At 42.0% G+C, this 19,260-nt stretch overlaps 1 protein-coding gene across 3 annotated transcripts in view; it reads right to left on the bottom strand.

Annotated features, from left to right (window-relative positions):
• The window catches only part of PAK3 (p21 (RAC1) activated kinase 3), a 306,671-nt gene that overhangs the window by 251,418 nt on the left and 35,993 nt on the right, over window positions 1–19,260 (bottom strand). For all 3 annotated transcript variants that reach the window (XM_060408440.1, XM_042242240.2, XM_060408438.1), the window contains exon 2: window positions 1,133–1,228. The gene's annotated coding sequence lies outside the window, so the exon portion shown is untranslated. The remainder of the gene's footprint in view (window positions 1–1,132; window positions 1,229–19,260) is intronic.

A 19,260-nucleotide genomic window follows, 5' to 3' on the forward strand; every position in this document is an offset into this window, starting at 1 on the left:
CAGAGAGTTCAAACATCTTTAACTGCCCTTCAAAGAAGGATAAGGTTTAGATTTTAAAACTCAAAACATGATGAGCAAGGAGTTGGCAGACCCTTCTTTAGTTCATTTCTTTGGTAGAAGCAGCCTTTGGCATTTATAACATTGAAAACAAGATCCCGGATGGACAGGGAATCCAGGGGAGGCAAAATCCAGCAACCAACACCACATCTCAAGCCAGCAAAGAAAGTTCATCATGCATCACTGCTTATAGGACAGCAAAAATTCGCCAGTGATGTAAACCTCCATCAATACGGGATTGATGAGTTAAGTTAGGATGCATCCGCAGAAAAGAACACTGTGTTGTTATAAAGGATGAAGTGAAACTATATATTCTGACAAGGAAAGACATTTCCAAAAGCTTATAAGTTAAAAAAGTAGGTCACACAACATTCTCTGCAGCATGATTTGATTTGTATCACAGATCTGTGTTTATGAATACACAAAACCATGAACCACAGTTATCCGGAAGTTGGTCAGCACAAAGAATTACAGAAGGACTTTCTAATTCATATACTTTTGAATGCTGCTGACCTTTACATGCTTATATTACTTTTATCGTTGGAAAAAAGTACAATAGTTTCCATTTTACAAAACAAAAGAAGCCTTCTTGGATCACCTTCCATCCATCCCGTCTTTTGTAACTACAACATATCTTAGGTTCAGCAGTGCATCTGAAATTATATCCTACAACTTTCCCACAAATGAGTTAAGACAAGGCAGTGATATATTAAGCAGGTTATAACACAGGTGAAATAGACTGGCAATTGATCAAAAAATTTTACACAAAGCATAGCTAGCAACCAGGAGAAAAGTCACCAGAGAAAGGCCACAGGGCTTTTCCACTTTTACTAGTAGCTTAGATCAGTGATCCCCAACCTTTTTGGCACCAGGGACTGATTTCCCAGAAGACCATTCTTCCATGGACTAGGGAGTGGGGGGCGCGGGGTGAATAGTTTCGGGATGAATCACGCGTATAACATTTATCGTGCACTTTATTTCTAATGTAATGGTGCTGCTGATCTGACAGGAGGTACCAGTCCCTGGCCCGGAGGTTGGGGACCCCTGACTTAGATGACACAGAAAACGTACTTACCACGTCTGAAGATGACTCAAAACTGGCGGGGATATCAAATTTGTTGAAGAACAAAGTGGAGATTCAAAATGAGCTCAGAATGGCTGGAGAACTGGGCTAAAATTAAAAGAAATAATAAGGTGAAAATTATAAGATAAAGAAAAAAATTCTCAAAAAATGTAAACGTCTATTTTGTGAGGCCAGAATAAGGGAAGCATGGCTTGGCAGCAGGTCACATAAAAACAGACAATTCAAAAAAGATCTAGCAGTTCAAGTTGACCCATAGCATAATGTAACTAAATTATGTAAAGCTGCTAAAAACAGAGCACATTTTAGGTTGTATTAATTCAAGTATGGTTTCTAGACCCCAGAATATAATTGTCACACTGCAGTCTCTGCTGTTCTCTCCCGGAGTCTCCTGTTCCAATCTATGCCCCACATTGCACGAGGATCATTAACAAAGGGAAACACCTCCAGAGGATGGTCATGAAATTGACAAAGGAGCTGGAAACCATCCCATAACAGGAGTGGCTCTTGAAGGGACCAGAGACACAGGGTCTTAAAAAGAGAAACATCCCATACAGGATGGAAGTGAAAGTGAAAGAGGGTGCTCAGTCCTGTCCCACTCTTGCCATTTCTTCTGCAACCCGGGTCTCCTGCATTGCAGGCAGACGCTTTACCGTCTGAGCCACCAGGGAAGCCCCTGAACCCACCTGCTTTCAAATCTCAGAAGCATTCCCAGATACATGCCTACCTGGGTTGCTCAGGTGACAGAACTAGGACTACTGCCACCTAGTGATAGCAAGGAGGCAGATTTTTCAGTAAACCTGTCAAAAAGCTTCCTGACCTTGAGAGGGCCCTGCGGGAGGTTGAGTAGCCTGGTAAGACAGTGTCATTTTAAGACAAGGATGGGTGAACAAATACCCAGTGGTAGAATCACAGTAACCAGGGCCCTTTCCTCTCTAAAAGATCACATCTTTCTCCTATGAGATCTCCATGTCCTCCCGGGATCAATGAGCCTCTCTTTGTGGTCTACAGAGTGGTAAGGACAGCTGGACAGGAACTACTGAGGCTGTCCCCTCTTGCTTATTGTTATCCAAGGTCTGGGTGGGCAAGACTCACTGCTTATCTTATATTTTTATTTGACTTATTTATTTTTGTTTCCTATCCTCCTCTAATGGGCTATAAGTATAAGCAGGGATCCTGTATGTCCTGTTTTGGGCTAAATCTCAACCCCTGGAATATCAGTAGCAGATGGTAGGTGCTCAGTAAATATTTAACAAAATGACTGCTGCTGCTGCTGCTGCTAAGTCGCTTCAGTTGTGTCCGACTCTGTGCGACCCCATAGACGGCAGCCCACCAGGCTCCCCCGTCCCTGGGATTCTCCAGGCAAGAACACTGGAGTGGCTTGCCATTTCCTTCTTCAATGCATGAAAGTGAAAAGTGAAAGTAAAGTCGCTCAGGCGTGTCTGACTCTTAGCCACCCCATGGACTGCAGCCCACCAGGCTCCTCTGTCCATGGGATTTTCTAGGCAAGAGTACTGGAGTGGGGTGCCAGTGCCTTCTCTGAACGAAATGACTAGTGCATCCCAAACTGACATCATTTTCAGAAGGTTTAATTTTCTCAGTAAAAGATATTTCAGATTTAAGAACCAGATCTCAAAATAATAACAAGCAGTTGTATCTTAGTAGTAAGAGTCCAGGTGATTTTGTTTCAGTTTCTCAATTTCCCCAATGTTTTGTTATGCAATCATATTGCATTACCTGGCCATCATCATCATAATAGCTAACATCTACTGAGTGCTTTCCATGTGCCAGGCGTGGGGATAAGCACTTTACTTGGATTAATTCATTTAAGCTCACAATAGCCTTTTCAGTTGGCACTAGTATTATTCCCATTTTAAAGACCAGGAAACTGAGAAACAGGGAGATGATATGACTTGCCCAAGGTGATGCAACTAACATCAGGCAGAATTCAAAGGCCATGTTATTACCCCCTGACATCAATGTAAGATGAAAACTGATTACGATGATAATGACAAGTAACATGTCTTTAGCCCTAATCATGTATAATATGTGTTAGTCACTCAGTCATGTCTGACTCTTTGTGACCCCATGGACTATAGCTCTCCAGGCTCCTCTGTCCATGGGATTCTCCAAGCAACAATAATGGAGTGGCTTGCCATTCCCTTCTCCAGGGGATTTTCTTACCCCAGGGACTGAACCGGGGTCTCTCACACTGCAGGCAGATTCCTTACCATCTATTTGTATAAGGTTCTGTACTATTTCCAAAACATTACCTCCTTCAAAGCTCAGAACAGCCCCTTATGGTGGGAACGATTATTATGACCATTGTACAGTATTAGCCCCTTCTATAATGTAATCAACCATGTCCGCTGCCCCACCTGGACTATACTTTGATTTCATGAGAATCATACTTTTCTTGACTTTCTCTTCTGCATTCGAGCCAAGTGAAGAAGTGATTATCTGCCAGTCACTACTTGAACCCTCCACTCTGTGGAGATTAGGTCTCCAACATAGATAACTTCAGCCTTTCCCTGTGCTGTTGCCCCTTTCTAGAATGTCCTTCTTTCCTCTTTCACCACAATCCTACTATTTTTTTTTTTTTCCAAACACAGCTCAAATGCAACTCCCTCCAGGAATCCTTCAGTGATCAGCCCTTTCCACCACAATCTCTCTTATTATACAATCTGTACATTTCATTCAGCCTGGTCATCTCTGGCTTTGTAGTGCTGGCTCTCCTTCAACTCACATATGTCCCTTTTTCTCAGTTAGACTAGAGCTCACAGAGGCAGCTAGCTCTTGAGTTTCTTGGCAAGCCCTGAATAAATGGTCTCTTAGCTTTCCCTTAGTAGGTGCTCAATAATTATTTTGCTGATTTCATAATGATAATCTAACCTCACAGCTGTAAAACATTGTCTTTTCTAATAGATATTATCTCATACATATTATCTCACTTTTGCTTCATAGCAGACAGACAAGATTTTACTTTTCTCATTTTCACAGTAAAGTAAGTTAAAGGCCAGGGAGGCTAAGTAAGCTGTCTCAGGTCACACATCTCAGAATTCAGCCCAGCCCTCTGGACTCGAAGCCCCAGATTCCTCATCCTAGAACACACTGATTCTACTGGAAGGTACTGCTGGCTGGGAGTAATGCTAATAACATTCCTATAAAGACCTTGTCTTGATCCTATCATGGGAGCAAAAGCAATAAAGAGTGACAAGAGGCCGTATCCATGGTTGAGATTGGGAAGGGAGGTAAATTCATACACTCCATGCCGAGAAGTGCCTGGTGCTTATCAGATGGGCAGTGATGACTGTGTTATATCCCCTGTGAGTGGGACACTTGGGACTAAACAAAATGTTGTCCTCCACCAAGGCCAGCGTGACTCAATCCTCAGCAGAAGTGGGGCAGTCCAGCAGGCACAGGGTGAATGAGAGAGAGCACTAAGAAGCAAGAAAGGTGGGTTCAAGATCCAGTTCTGCTCCAATCTAGCTGTGTGACCACAGGGAGGGTAACCAGCCTCTCTGAGGCTGTACTTCCTTCCTCACTAGTCAATGTCCAATGACAAGGCCTCTCATAGACCCTATGTTTCATGAACTGGTGATCCACAAACCAAATTTGGGCCAGGAACATATTTTCTTGGGCCCAAATACTGTTTAAAATTGTTTTGATATGGTAAGCAACACTTAAAAATCAGATTTAAGCAACACTTAAAACTCTGAATCAGTAGAAATATTCAGATTTCCAAGCTTTCTAGAAAAAAATAGCAAGACCTGGCAACATTAAAAAAGTGGAAGACTTCATACAAAATTTGATTTCCAGTCTTTCTAGAAAACAATATCTGGATATACACGATTTTTTTGTTAATTGTTTATTCTTTACAATATAATATGATAGGTTTTGATAAGTAGCACAGAGAAAATATAAAGGAGATAGGGGAGTTCTGAAGTAGTAGGGGAGGGGAATCCTGCAAGGCCTACAGCTAACAGAAGCTGCTCTGAGAAAGCCTTACTGCCAAAGCAAGCTATTCCCAGGACCCTAAAGGGCTGGAATCCAGGTGTTTTGGCTCCCTTTAGATGGGGCATGTAGCTAATACCCTTTACATACCAAGTGGGGAGTAAGAAGACACTGACCTTGGCTGATGTGAATTGAAACACAGTTTTAAGCTTATTCTTTGATTTCACAAAGGCAACAAAAGAGTTTCAAATGGTAAAATAAGTATCAAAGTCTGAGAGAAGGAGAGGAGAGAACTGTATTTACAAAGCGTAGGCTAATCAAGAGCAACTAAACACTGTCATTCACCCAGATGCATTTTCTGTCTAATGGGGGTCAAAGCAACTAGCCTGATACCTGTAGCAATATCCTGCCTTGCCCTTACATCTCAGGCCAGGGCCATTACAAGGTATCAGAACTCATTCTAATTAGAAAACAACCAACTCTGTCAACCCAAGCACAGGATGGCAGAGACGTGAAGAGGAGAAATGGATCCTACTCCACTCTCTTGTTGAATGGCCTCTTGTTGGCCATTTATTGTCTGGGCTGGGACCTGACAGGTGATTTCTCTGGATACCAGTGTCTCCAAATGGAACATAGTATCCATTAGTACACCCCAGCATTTTGGATCATGATCTACAGTAAAAAGTTTGTCATTCATAAAGGACACATTACTATATATATATATATATATATATATATATATATATATATATATGCAGATAGACAATAAACATATCATGAAGCAATCCTTACCCTTACTGTATTGTGCATCATTATTTCCCAGTTCATCCCCCCCCCCACCTTTTTCTAAATCCTGATCACTACTCACTAAATTGATTTTCTTAGCAGTGGGTAATAATTGGCAGCTTGAAAAACACTGCTTCAGACCAATGTTTCCCAAATCTGGTGCCACATCAGAATCCCTTGGAGTCCTTGTTAAATACATATACTTGTGCTCCCTTTCAAACCTACAGAATCAGAATTTCTTCAGCGTGAGACCTAAGAATCTATATTTTCTTTTACCAAATACCAGTGATACACTGGCATTAAGACATCACAGTTCTCCTCAAGACGTAGAAGCATATAACAGCAATAACAGTCATTACTATCAAACACCTACTTCATGCCAGTGCTGCCGGCATAAGAACTTTCCATTCATTGACTCACTTATATCCTCACAGCAACTCCACTTTATAGATGAGGAAACTGAGGCTCAGAGAGCCTCCACTTTATAGATGAGGAACTGAGCTCAGAGACATAGATAGAGAGGTTAAGGACGTGGTGGGGCGATGACTCATGGGGGCTCTGTTCCCACCCTTGCTGATCCCTCCGTCTCCCCTCTGTAGTTCCAGAGACCTTGGATCCATGCTAGATGTTTTATACCAATTCAAGTTCAAGGCCATACCCCAAGGGGTCCAACCAACAAAGGCAAGGAGAAGGTGTAAAACAAAACAATAAGAGTTGCACTTATATTGAATTTTAACTGTCCAAAGCATATGTGTGTCTATTTTCTCCACATTTATTCCTTTCAGGTATCCTGTGAGGCAGAAAGTGTTAGTCAGAGTGTTAATTGCTCAGTTGTGTCTGACTCTTTGCAACCCCGTGGACTGTAGCCCACCAGGCTCCTTTGTCCATGGAATTCTCCAGGTAAGAATACTGGAGTGGGTAGCCATTCCCTTCTCCAGAGGATCTTCACACCCGAGGTATCAAAACCAGGTCTCCTGCATTTCAGGCAGATTCTTTACCATCTGAGCCACCAGGAAAGATGGCAGAAGAAGCAGAAAAAAAAAATACAGAGACACAAAGAGGGAAAGTGACTTATCCAAGGTCTGACAGCAAATCAAAGAAAAGCTATCCCAAGCAGGGTCTACAATCGACTTCCCCAGGCAGGGTCCATACTGACTTCCCCAGGCAGGGTCTACTACTGCTCTTGGGCTGGCTTCCTCCAGAGTTTCTAGATCCATGCCACTTCAAGTCTATCTCCCTTTAAGGTAGAAAAGGAAGAAGAGCTGGTACTTTCTGCCTCCCTCTTTACAGGATTTACTATCAACGTCGGAAATGAGCACACTCTGTATACACACTGCCTGACGGACAGGTTGCCCCAAACCTCCTACACAAGGCTGTACTGAAAACTGGCAGTATTTCTGTTTTTGCCATGTAATTTAGAAACAGAAAACTCTGCACCATGCTTCAAAGAAAACTAATGGATTCAAGGATGAAAGGAAAAGGCATTATCCCTCCCACACAAGGTAAATGCCACCAGCCAAGAGTGAGGTGGTGTTTGGAAGTCACTGCAGAGCAAAATGTTGTGAACCCACGGAAAGCCAAGGCAGTGGTCTGGATCAATCACTCTGATGGCAAAAAGGGGCTGGAGGGATGAATGACCCCCATTTAGCTTCCTTGGCTGAGACCCTTCCTCTGTTGAGAACATCCCTTCTGTTTCTACCACAGAAAGGGGTGTTGTTTGCAATGTGTATACATTTATGTGACCCATGACTAGCTCTTTATCAAACACTCTTATTGATTCTAACATTTTTCTTCATCCCTTCCCCTTCACAATGCAGGCTGTTCCCTCTCTCCCCTTAACAGATCCCAAGGATTATCTAATACACACACTATTTAGTGAAAATAAAAGCAAGCCATCCTTCTCTTGGCCTCCATCTCCCCATCTCTAAAGGCAATTGTTGTTGTTTAGCAGCTAAGTCATGTTCGACTCTGTAACCTGCCAGGCTGGACTATAACCTGCCAGGCTCCTCTGTCCATGGGATTCTCCAGACAAGAATATCTCTAGGAAATCTTCCCGACCCAGGGATCGAACCCGAGTTTCCTGTGTCGCCTGCATTGGCAGGCAGGGTCTTTACCATGCACCACCTGGGAAGCCCACATAAAGTCAACGAGTTAAACCAAATGGTCTGTTAGGTCCTTTCTCTAGTTCTAGGATTCGGATAAAATATGTAGGTAAAGCCCTACTTATAGCCCACAAATGTGACTCCGGATCTGAGCAGGGAGGGGCAAACTGATTTCAAATTGTGTTTTAAACAGCTGTCTTTTGTTAAAGGGGGTCCAAAAGGTGGGATAAAGGAAAAAAGAAACATTTCTATCATGCCCATGATCGGGCTATCATCCTAACAACGAAGGTCACTCTCCTTTTTCCTGTCTCTTGCTTTACTTTTTGTTCTCTCTACATGTGGCCAGGGTTGCAAAGCCTGCCTAGTCAGTTGCCTCTTCCCTGCATGTCAGTTTCACATCCCAGGTGAAGGTGCAGGGAGCAACTGGCCCTGTAATAGCTGAGGTTACAGCCACGCAGAGCTTCAAGTTAATGCCAGTCTCACCTCCATGGAAGCACTCCACTTGATGTCAGAAAAATTGGAAGAGGTGTTAAATTTTTTTGTGATTGCAACTCCCTTTTAGTTGGGGGAGGCTGGCTTAGGATTTGATGGTTTTATAGATTTCAGAATCAAGAAAGTAGAAAGTATCTCAGCTTTTTCATTTACATTGTCAATCACCGAGGTGGCTCCTTCCCCAAGGGGATGCTAACTAGATCTGCACTTGCTGCGGTTTTGCCAACACAGCATGGGCACCTCTCCCACCTGCTTCCTGGGGCTGGGTTCAAGATGATGAGATTGCATAAGGGAAACACTTCCAGGGCATTTAAAAAAAAACAGAGGAAATAAAAATATTCTCATCCTTCAGATGCACTTCAGTCAAACCGCCACCATTTGAATCAAGTTACAGAATCTCCTGGGTCTCAGGTTGCTCATCGTCAAGTGGGAATAATATTAATAATACCTCCGAAGGTTATTGTGGAGAGTAAATGGGTAAAGTGCCTAAAGCAATGCCCCACCACATGCTAATGCCTCAACAACTGCAGTTATGCTGACTATTATTATTTCTCTTGGCCAAACCAGTCTCTAACCAGCATTTTCTGGTCATCTCATTTCACCTGAGTGAAAGTCACTCAGTCGTCCTGTCTGACTCTTTGCGACCCCATGGAATAGCCCATGGAATTCTCCAGGATAGAATACTGGAGTGGGTAGCTGTTCCTTTCTCCAGGGATCTTCCCAACCCAGAGATTGAATCCAGGTCCCCCGCACTGCATGCAGATTCTTTACCAGTTGATCCACCAGGGAAGCCCTCTCATTTCACCAGAGGATCTAAAAGCACACTAGCGATGAGGTTGAGCTAAAGTGCATCTTGGAGCCATTCAGGTGGGTTGAAGCTGCCCATTTTCCAGTTGCTGCCCTGCTATTTACTCACTCAGCAAATATTCATTGACCACCTATTACACGGCAGGCACCGTACTAGGTGATGACATATTAGTGAAGAAGATAAAGTCCTTGCTTCATAGTGTAAACACTCTAGAAGGGTCGGAGAGGGTACACAGTATGTAGACAAGAAATGCAATGACTGAGACAGGGATGAGCTCTCATGATCCAGAGATCTAAAGCCAGTAAGGCTGGGGTCAGGGTTGGGGCATGGGAAAGGGTGGTGTGAGATGAAACTGCAGGGGAAGGCAGGGTCCAGATCATCAGAGCCTTTCAGGCCAGGTGAGGAGTTTTATCTTCATCCTAAGAACGCTGGGAAATAAATGGAAGGTTTCAAGCAAAGGATCAATACACTACGTGTGGCTGAGAGGAAGAGGAACATTGCAGGCGAAAAATTATAAGTCGTGCTTTGGACAGTGTGTATCGACTCTGGCTGCCCAGCTAAGCAGCTGATCTATCAGTTTCTGTAGCTTAAGTTCCTTCCCACTGAGGATCTCAAAGCATGAGGGGCCTTTGGAAAATTGGCTCAGCAGGTTTCTTTTTGTGCTTCCTTTGGCCGAAGATGAAATAATGATTTCAGTTTGTTCCTACCAGTTTTTCAAGATTTTTCATTTATTTACAGGCTCCTGGTACCGCTCAATCAATCTCTCTCTCTCACATACATGCATGTGCTCACGTGCATGCTCTCACACACACACACACACACACACACTTATCATTTCCCAATGTCCCTTTTTATCTGATTGCTCTTTGTCATGACCTGAAAACCTTCCACTTTGGGGCGTACACCTTCATTCGAGGACAAGGATTCTCCATCTGCTGCCACCAAAAAATTGCCAAGAGTTTCACAGCTTCACCCAAACCCTCTCCCCGTGACAGGAGAAAGGTGCTTGGAGCAGAGCCAAGCGAGAAAATGAGTCCAGCACTGAGAAATTAAACAAAGTAATGTTGACTAGGGCAGGGGGATTAATCAGGAAATCTTAAGGTCACTGTGATCTCTTTGATTGCATTAACATCTAGTAGCAGAAGAGTACAGATTGATCAGTGTTACAGCAGCAGGGAGGAGGAATGAACCTGGAAGTCTAATGCCCAGAGTTCCATCTTCCATAGCCTTCAAGCCAGTGGCTCAGCTGATAAAGAATCCACCTGTCAGTGCAGGAGACGCAGGAGATGCGAGTTTGATCCCTGGGTCGGGAAGATCCCCTGGAGAAGGAAATGGCAACCCATTCCAATATGCTTGCCTGGGAAACCCCATGGACAGAGGAGCCTGGCGAGCTACAGTCCATGGGGTCACAAAGCCACACATCTTCCATAGAGAGAATTAATGCCAGTAGATGAAGGCAGATCTCTTCATTCCTGAGCCAGTCACACTCCATTAGAACCCACTTCCTCCCTAGACGTGTATCAGGTCATCTATGCTCCCTGCTAAGTCATTTCAGTCATGTCTGACCCTTTGCCACCCCATGGATTCCTCTGGCTCCATGGAGCTCACCAGGCTCCTCTGTCCATAGGGAAGAATGTTCTCCAGGCAAGAATACTGGAATGGGTTGCCATGCCCTCCTCCAGGGGATCTTCCCAACCCAGGGATCGAACCCACGTCTTTTACAAGTCCTGCACTGACAGGTGTGTTCTTTACCAGTAGGCACCAAATATCTTTCATTAAATTGCCCCCTTGCACACTGTGCCCATTCTTCACATTCGATCAGACTATCTTTTCCTCCAAATATCCCTTTCTCCAGATGGCTTAGGGAAGACTTTTGAAGAACAATTCACTCATGGTGAGTCAAGTACTGGGTTGGCCAAAAGGTTCGTTTGTGCTTTTCCATAACATCTTGATGGATAAGTCTTCAGGGCCTGCCCTTGCTCCATCAGCTCGGACACTTACTTCCTAGAGTCCCTTACACCTTTTTCTTAATTTATCCATATTTCCAAAAGAGAAAAGCAGTCCGCCTTCTGCAGTGACAGGTTGTAGACCTGGCTCCCATAAACAGAAGACACCAGGCTGGTGTACCTTTGCCTCTTTCTAGTCAGCAAACCACAGTGACCTGAACTGACCTGTACAGGCCTTTGAGGAGAAGGGTTACTTAATGAGGACAAGCACACGAAAGGAAATATCAATCAATAACAATTGTAGCTCTGGTTTCTCCAGCTCCAGCCATGTGCCAAGCACAGGGCTAAGAGCTCTAAACAGATTAACTCTCATAGGAAGGCAGGTGTGGTGCATATCACCATTTCATAGTTGCAACAAAATGAGGCTCAGAGACACGAAGGAACTTGTTTGAGGGCCCACAGCTAGCAGTGAGCAAAGCTGGGGGTTTAAACCCATACCTGTCTGATATCAGAGCAAGTACTCATAATCAGTTGAGTGTGCCATGCTGGACTTGGGAACACCCCTCTGTTTCAGCCTTTCTTCCCTTCACATGAGATGTATCCAGAATCATTGTGATGACTCCCACATCTCTGGCTCTAGCCTTGACCTATTTGGTGTCAGTCTTAATCAACTCCTTTCTACTGGATAGTTCCTTTCCACTCATGTCACCTAGTTACTCAAACTTAACATGCCAAAAGCTTATTTTTTCTTCCAACCAGCTCTGCATCTCAATTTGCCTCTTTCTGTCAGTTAATCCCCATTCCCGGGCTCCTACCTTCAGGATCCTCTCCAACTACTCTCTCTGACCTCATGCGGTCAGGCACCAAATTGTGGTGATTTCCTATCTATAATGACTCTTGAGTCTACCCCTTCTTCCATTTCAAATGCTTGTTACACACGTGTGCATGCTCAGTTACTCAGTCATGTCCAACTCTTTGCAACTCCCATGGACTGTAAGCTGCCAGGCTCCTCTGTCCATCGGATCCTCCAGCAAGAATACTGGAGCGGGTTGCCATTCCCTTCTCCAGGGGATCTTCCTGACCCAGGGATCAAACCCACATCTCCTGTGTCTCTGGCATTGGCAGATGGATTCTTTACCACTGAGCCACCTGGGAAACCTCCTGTTGGTTGAATTGAAAACACACACAGACACACAATTTATAATCTCACAGTTCCCATGCACGAGTCTGAGGTCCAGACATGGTACACCTGGATCTTCTGCTCAGGGTCGCTCTGGGCTGAAAAGGTGTCAGCAGGGTTGTGATTCTCATCTGAAGTTCTACTAATATAAAGTGTAAAAGCGTAATATAAAGAATTTTCATATACTTTTCACTCAGATTCCTCAAATGTTAACATTTTTCTAACATTTGCTTCATTCTTTTCTCTTTTAATGAATATTTATATTCACATACACAATTATTTTTTTCCGAAGCATTTGAGAGTAAGTGGCAGGAATCATGCCCCTTTATCCTTAAGTAATTCAGTGTATATTTTCTAAACAATAGAAGGTTAATTCTATTATGTAGCCACAGTAAAATTATTAAAATCAGGAAATTAATACTGATATAACATTATCATCTAATCAAAAACCTTCTTTCAAATTTCATCAATTATCCCAATAACATCCTTAAAAAAAAACCCAAAATTTTTCTGCGATAGGACTCAATTTATAATATAAATTTATACAACAGATCAGTTCAGTTCAGTTGCTCAGCCATGTCCGACTCTTTGCGACCCCATGAACGGCAGCACGCCAGGCCTCCCTATCCATCACCAACTCGCAGAGTCCACCCAAAACCATGCCCATTGAGTTGGTGATGCCATCCAACCATCTTATCGTCTGTCATTCCCTTCTCCTCCCGCCTTCAATCTTTCCCAGCATCAGGGTCTTTTCAAATGAGTCAGCTCTTCACATCAGGTGGCCAAAGGATTGGAGTTTCAGCTTCAACATCAGTCCTTCCAATGAAGACCCAGGACTGATCTCCTTTAGAATGGACTGGTTGGATCACCGTGCAGTCCAAAGGACTCTCAAGAGTCTTCTCCAACACCACAGTTCAAAAGCATCAATTCTTTGGTGCTGAGATTTCTTTATAGTCCAACTCTCACATCCATAAATGACTAATGGAAAAACCGTGGCCTTGACTAGATGGACTTTTGTTGACAAAGTAATGTCTCTGCTTTCGAATGTGCTGTCTGGGTTGGTCATAATTTTCCTTCCAAGGGGCAAGCATCGTTTAATTTCATGGATGAAATCACCATCTGCAGTGATTCTGGAGTCCAGAAAAATAGTCAGCCACTGTTTCCACTATTTTCCCATCTATTTGCCATGAAGTGATGGGACCAGATGCCATGATCTTCGTTTTCTGAATGTTGAGCTTTAAGCCAACTTTTTCACTCTTCTCTTTCACTTTCATCAAGAGGCTCTATAGTTCTTCTTCACTTTCTGCCATAAGGGTGGTGTCATCTGCATATGTGAGGTTATTGATATTTCTCCTGGCAATCTTGATTCCAGCTTGTGCTTCCTCCAGCCCAGCATTTCTCATGATGTACTTTGCATATAAGCTAAATAAGCAGGGTGACAATATACAGCCTTGATGTACTCCTTTTCCTATTTGGAACCAGTCTGTTGTTCCATGTCCAGTTCTGACTGTTGCTTCCTGACCTGCATACAGATTTCTCAAGAGACAGGTCAGGTGGTCTGGTATTCCCATCTCTTTTGGAATTTTACTCCGTTGATTGTGATCCACACAGTCAAAGGCTTTGGCATAGTCAAGAAAGCAGAAATAGATGTTTTTCTGGAACTCTCTTGCTTTGTCCATGATCCAGTAGATGTTGGCAATTTGATCTCTGGTTCCTCTGCCTTTTCTAAAACCACCTTGAACATCTGGAAGTTCACAGTTCACTTATTACTGAAGCCTGGCATGGAGAATTTTGAGCCTTACTTTCCTAGCCTGTGAGATGAGTGCAAATGTGAGCTAGTTTCAGCATTCTTTGGCATTGCCTTTCTTTGGAATTGGAATGAAAACTGACCTTTTCCAGTCCTGTGGCCACTGCTGAGTTTTTCGAATTTGCTGGCATATTGAGTGCAGCACTTCCACAGCCTCATCTTTCAGGATTTGAAATAGCTCAACTGGAATTCCATCACCTCCACTAGCTTTGTTCGTAGTGATGCTTCCTAAGGTCCACTTGGCTTCACATTCCAGGATGTCTGGCTTTAAGTGAGTCATCACACCATCGTGATTATCTGGGTCATGAAGATCTTTTTTGTACAGTTCTTCTGTGTATTCTTGCCACCTCTTCTTAATATCTTCTGCTTCTGTTAGGTCCCTACCATTTCTGTCCTTTATTGAGCCCATCTTTGCATGAAATGTTCCCTTGGTATCTCTAATTTTCTTGAAGAGATCTCTAGTCTTTCCCATTCTGTTGTTTTCCTCTATTTCTTTGCACTGATCTCTGTGGAAGGCTTTCTTATCTCTCCTTGCTATTCTTTGGAACTCTGTATTCAGATGCTTATCTCTTTCCTTTTCTCCTTTGCTTTTTCGCTTCTCTTCTTTTCACAGCTATTTGTAAGGCCTCCCCAGACAGCCATTTTGTTTTTTGCATCTCTTTTCCATGTGGATGGTCTTGATCCCTGTCTCCTGTACAATGTCAGGAACCTCCATCCATAGTTCATCAGGCACTGTATCTATCAGATCTAGCCCCTTAAATCTATTTCTCACTTCCATTGTATAACCATAAGGGATTTGATTTAGGTCATACCTGAATGGTCTACTGGTTTTCTCCACTTTCTTCAACTTCAGTCTGAATTCGGTAATAAGGAGTTCATGATCTGAGCCATAGTCAGTTCCTAGTCTGACTGTATAAATCAAATCACATTTATTCAAATCAGATTGATTATATTCTTTGTAGCCAAAGATGGAGAAGCTCTATACAGTCAGCAAAAACAAGACTGGGAGCTGACTATGGCTCAGATCATGAATTTCTTATTGCCAAATTCAGACTGAAATTGAAGAAAGTGGAGATAACCACTAGACCATTCAGGTATGACCTAAATCAAATCCCTAACAATTATACAGTGGGAGTGACAAATAGATTGAAGGGATTAGATCTGATACACAGAATCCTGAAGAACTATGGATGGAGGTTCATGACATTGTACAGGAGGCCATGAACAAGATCATCCCCAAGAAAAAGAAATGCAAAAAGGCAAAATGATTGTCTGATGAGGCATTACAAATAGCTAAGAAAAGAAGAGAAGCTAAAGGCAAAGGAGAAAGGGAAAGATATACCCATTTAAATGTAGAGTTCCAAAGAATAGCAAGGAAAGATAAGAAAGACTTCCTCAGTGATCAATGCAAAGAAATGGAGGAAAACAATAGAATGGGAAAGACTAGAGATCTCTTCAAGAAAATTAGAGATACCAAGGGAACATTTCATGCAAAGATAGGCTCAATAAAGGACAGAAATGGTAGGGACCTAACAGAAGCAGAAGATATTAAGAACAGGCGGCAAGAATACACAGAAGAATTGTATAAAAACGATATTCATGACCCAGATAGCCACGATGGTGTAATCGCTCACCTAGACCCTGACTTCATGGAATGTGAAGTCAAATCGGCCTTTGAAGGCATCACTATGAAAAAAGCTAGTGGAGGTGATGGAATTCCAGTTGAGCTATTTCAAATCCTAAAAGATGATGCTTTGAAAGTGCTGCACTCAATATTCCAGGAAAGTTGGATATGAGAGTTGGACTATAAAGAAAGCTGAATGTTGAAGAATTGATGCTTTTGAACTGTGGTGTTGAGAAGACTCTTGAGAATCCCTTGGACTGCAAGGAGATCCAATCAGTCAATCCTAAAGGAAATCAGTCCTGAATATTCATTGGAAGGACTGATGCTGAAGCTCAAGTTCCAATCTTTTGGCTACCCGATGGAAAGAACTGACTCATTAGAAAAGACCCTGATGCTGGGAAAGATTGAAGGCAGGAGGAGAAGGGGACAACAGAGGATGAGATGGTTGGATGGCATCACCAATTCAATGGTGAACTTGGGCAAACTCTGGGAGTTGGTGATGGACAGGGAAGCCTGGTGTGCTGCAGTCCATGGTGTCACAAAGAGTTGGACACAACTGAGTGACTGAACTGAAATGATCTGATAGGACTCAAACAGGAAAGAATACTTCAATTTAGGTATCATATCTCTTTAGTATCCTTTAACTGGAAATAGTTCCTCAGTCTTTCTTGTCATTCATGACCATGACATATATGAAGAACACACTGGACTCTGATATTCATGCATTTTACCACACAGTGGACAGAAGAGTAGAATATTCCAAAACTTCCTAACTAAAGAATCATAGAATATAGAAGAAATCTGAAAATGAAATACTTGTTTATCTAAGTCCCAAGCTGTTTTCATACACACCTCACAATTGTGGCCATATCATTTACCCAACAATTTTCTTTAAATTAATTCACTTTTAAACTGTATTTCTGTGGTAGCCAAAATTCTAAATATGATCCCTAATGATCCTTGCTTTTATATAATCCCCTATCCTGGAGCTATCAATTTGATGAGAAATTACTCCAGTGATTATACTACATTATATGGGCTTCCCTGGTGACTCAGATTGTAAAGAATCTGCCTGCAGTGCGGGAGACCTGGGTTCAATTCCTGGGTTGGGAAGATCACCTGGAGGAGGGCATGGCAACCCACTCCAGTATTCCTGCCTGGAGAAGCCCCATGGACAGAGGAGCCTAGTGGCTACAGTCCATGGGGTTGTAAAGAGTCAGCCAAGACTAAGCAACTAAGCATACATATGGCAAAATGGAGGTTATCTGGATGGGCCTAATCTAACCACATGAAGCTTTGAATAGCAGAGAGTTCTCTCTGGCAAGTAGGCAGAAGAGGAAGTCAGAGATATTTGAAGTATGAGAAAGATTTGACAGACCAAGGTGCCAGGTCACTAGCTTTGAAGATGGAGGGGGCCATGTTAGAAGGAACTGCTGGTGGCATTTAGGAGCACACGGTGACACCTGGCTGACAACCAGCCAAGAAATGGGGACTTCACACATACCTCCAAAGAAATGAATTCTGAAAAATATCTGAATGACCTTGGAAGCAGATTAATCCACAGAACCTCTAGGTAACAGCCCAGCCCAGTTTACATCTTGAACAGAAAACCCTGTCAAGTCTACCAGAACTTCTGACCTACAGAATGGAATGAAGATGAAAATACAAGCTATGCTAAAAATCCAAACTATCAACAGGCTATGCAAGAAAAATGGTATGACCATGAAAATTGATGCAAGAAAGTATTTGACAAAATCCAACACACATCCATGATTAAAAAACAAAAAACCAAAAACCAAAACTCAGAAAGCCAAGAATAGAAGGGAACTTCCTTGACTTGATAAAGAACATCTACAAAAAATAAATAAATAAATAAATAAAACAGGTAAGACTGCCACAACTGAATCAAGAAATAGCTAAAAAGGATTATATACCATGACCAATTGATATTTATTCCAGGAGTGCAGAGTTGGCTTAGCATCCAAAAACCAATTAATGTAATTTAATAGAATTATACTTCAATAAAGGACAGAAAACCACATGTTTATCTCAATAGATACAGAAAATGCACTTGGCACAATCCAGCACCTCTTCATCATAAAACACTCAACAAACTACAAATAGAAAGGAACGTCCTCAATCTGGTAAGCAGTACCTATGAAAAACCCACAGCTAATTCCATACTTAATGGTGAAAGAGTAAAAGCTTTCCCCCTGGGATTAGGAAAAATTCAAGGATGTCAACTGTTGCCATCTCCATTCAACATTTTACTGGAGGTTCTAGGTGGAACAATTAGGCAAGAAAATAAAAGCCCTCCTGAATGGAAAGGAAATAATCACAGATGACATTATCTATATCGAGAAAATCCTAAGGAATCCACTGAAACCAAATTAAAACTAGTAAGTTTATTTGTTCAATATTATGTAACAATCTAAATGGGAAGATAATTTGAAAAAATAGATACATGTATATGTATAACTGAATCACTTTGCTGTACACCTGAAGCTATCACAACATTGTTACTCAACTGTATTCCAATATGAAATAAAATGTTAAAGAAAACAAGGTTGCAAGATACAAAATATAAAAAATTTCATTTCCACATAGGAGCAATAGGCAAGCTAAAATTAAAATTAATAATTTACCTTCATTTACAAGAGCATCAAAGATAATAAAATACTTAGGAATGAATTTAGCAAAATAAATATAAAACTTATCATCTCTACCATACAAAACATGGTTGAAGGAAATCAAAGAAGACCTAAAAGAATGGGACCTAACCCTACATTTATGGAAACACATCCCATGTTCATGGATTGGAAGATACACACACACACAGACACACACACACAGAGACATATATACTTATAGAAGAATAGAATAGAGTTTAGAGTTCAAAAATAAATCCTCACATTTATGAATAATTGATTTTTGACATGCATACCATGAAATTTCAATGGGGAAAAAATTTCCTCAATAAATGGTGCTGGGACAACTGTATGTCCATGTGCAAAAGAATGAAGTTGGACTCTTCATTTCATATGAAAAAATTAACTCAAATGGATCAAAGGTGACCCAGGGAATGAACTTAGGTCTCCCGCATTGCAGGCAGACTCTTTACTGACTGAGCCACCAGGGAAGGCCTAATGTAAGAGCTAAAACTATAAAACTCTAGTCTTGAATCAGGTAATGGTTTCTTAGATATAACACTAAAAGCACAAGCAACTGGACATCATTGAAATTAAAAGAATACAATACAGATAGTGAAAAGGCAATTCACAGAATGGGAGAAAATATTTGCAAATCATATATCTCATAAGAGACTTCTCTAAAATATTTAAAGAACCGTTACACCATACTAAGAAAACAACCAGGACAGTCAAGAAGTTGAAACAGCACAAAAAGTCCATCAACTAATGAATG

The sequence above is a fragment of the Ovis aries genome, chromosome X (assembly GCF_016772045.2).
Source record: "Ovis aries strain OAR_USU_Benz2616 breed Rambouillet chromosome X, ARS-UI_Ramb_v3.0, whole genome shotgun sequence".
Lineage (NCBI taxonomy): Eukaryota > Metazoa > Chordata > Mammalia > Artiodactyla > Bovidae > Ovis > Ovis aries.